At 34.5% G+C, this 2073-nt stretch overlaps 1 protein-coding gene across 3 annotated transcripts in view; it reads left to right on the forward strand.

Moving 5' to 3' along the window:
• The window catches only part of LOC108970479 (elongation of very long chain fatty acids protein AAEL008004), a 40390-nt gene that overhangs the window by 21007 nt on the left and 17310 nt on the right, over positions 1-2073 (forward strand). The window contains exon 1 of one of the 3 annotated variants that reach the window (XM_018935898.1): positions 689-808. The exons of the other annotated variants lie outside the window; for them this stretch is intronic. The gene's annotated coding sequence lies outside the window, so the exon portion shown is untranslated. Of the gene's footprint in view, positions 1-688; positions 809-2073 lie in introns of those variants that run through there. 3 annotated transcript variants of the gene reach the window in all.

Consider the following 2073-nt stretch of genomic DNA (forward strand, 5'->3'; position numbering starts at 1 on the left):
TTTATTTCTTTTATTATTTTTTTAATAGTTTTTTTATTTTCTTTAATAATTACTTTTTAATTATTTTGTTGTAGTACTTCTTATTGTTAATTAATTAATTTTTTACTTGTTTTTAATGCATTTTCATATCTTTTTATAATTTCAACCTTGACCTTATACATAACATTTAACCTCAAACAATTTCACTCCTCTTGCGCTCTCCTTTTATCAAAACAATGACCTTTGGAATTGGGAACGCCGCCACATATTAGATAACAACATTTTTATCGTCTGCGATATGCAAAGTTTTTAAATACAAACGCACACACAAGCAAGCGTTCTCTCAACTACAAACACCTTCTTTTGTATCAGCAATAACCTGATGATCAAGAGCAAACACCAGCATCCATTTCCATTTCGCCTTATATGGCCCATTAAATCATATCATCTGACAAGTGACTGGCTGACTAATAGAGCGACCAGCGTCGGAGAGCATGCGCCACACACGCACGCATGCTCCCACACACCCGCTTAGCGCTTAACTGGTTCACTAGCTCACGTTCCACAAGCCCATACTGCGTCAACGACGGCGTGCAGCGTTGCTCCCCGCAGCAGCGTCGGCGCCATTTGACTAACTCTATCGAACTCACTGTTTCAACTACGCTTTCGCATACCAGTATTTTACTGTGCTTCGCGGTCTATTCAAAATTCAGTCTGCAAGTTACTGTCTTGTGCTTTGGACGCGCGCCTCGTCTTCGCTAATACCAAATAAAGTTGAAATCCCAACTTTACCTCGAAGAAAAGTGGCGCGTTTGTTATCTTTGCTGTCGTAAGTGTTGTCATCGGCTTTTTGCTGTTGTTGTTGTTACTTTTGCTGTACGCGCGTACTCCAACGGCCAACATTTAGTTTGGTTTGATTTAGTTTAATATTGTGCCAACTGACTTGCTAGAGTGGGACGTGAGTGTCTGTGCGTTGTTGTTTGTTGTGTGTGGCATAGCAGCGCGTTGCGTGGCTCGCATAATTATTGTGCAACAGTGAAGCGGCGGCGGCAGCGGCGGCGCTGCCACTAAACACCTGACACGCTTGAAATCACAAGCACCAGACAAATATTTACGAGTGCAGAAGTTGGTTACGTTACAACGCGCGTAACGTGTTTTCCTTACTTAATGCATGTGTGTGCGTGTTGTTTTACCCGGTGACTTACTGCAGTTTCGCTGTTTGTGTGCGTATGTGTGTAGTTGCGGTATTGAATAAATAAGAAAATATCTGGAATTTCTTGCTGAAGTCTCCTGTTTTGTGTTTAATAAATATTTATATATGGTTGCTGAGTAGTTTGTTTATTTATTTGGAGGTGATTCTGAAATTATGTGACAGAATTGTGTTTTTTGTAAAGCTTTGTGTTCATTGTACTTGAGTTGTGATTGCGCTTTTACCAAAAGAAAAATATTTACTGAAAGGAAAAAAATAGTTGACTGAAAAGTATATACATACTAAAAACTACAGTTTGTTTAACTTTGAAAATGGTTTTAAGGTTAAAATAGTGGTTGATAAAAGTTCAAAGTGCATGAAATTTCACTTATTTCGGGGAACTGCATTATATGTAAATATAAATGCATATACTTATGTACATTTATTTTGAGCGTTCTTCTCTCTTTTGTATGCATTGTTATGTATTGATGTGAAGTTACTCATACGACACGTTGACCGCTTTTGTTCCTTTTATCAGTTAATTGGAAAATAATTAAAGTTTTGAAAATATATGCCTACACATATAAATAAATAAAATAAATATATCAAAATTTAAAAAAAATGTAATCAATATTTTGTAATTTTCATCAATTAATTGGAGGAAGTATTTCTGTGTGAAAAAAGTATTTATCACTTAATTAGGAAATATAAATTTTTTAAATAAATAATAAAAACTTAAAAAATATATATAAGGAATTAATGCTACTTGAAAATATAAAGAATATAATACATATTTTTTAGCTCTCATCAATTGGAAAAAGCCTTTTTTGTGTGAAAAAAATGAAACAATTTATTGCAACAAATTATGTTTTATTGTTTTTATCAGTTATTTAGGAATATAAATT

Source organism: Bactrocera latifrons, unplaced genomic scaffold, assembly GCF_001853355.1.
Source record: "Bactrocera latifrons isolate USDA-ARS-PBARC rearing strain unplaced genomic scaffold, ASM185335v1 scaffold_3, whole genome shotgun sequence".
In the NCBI taxonomy this organism is placed as follows: domain Eukaryota; kingdom Metazoa; phylum Arthropoda; class Insecta; order Diptera; family Tephritidae; genus Bactrocera; species Bactrocera latifrons.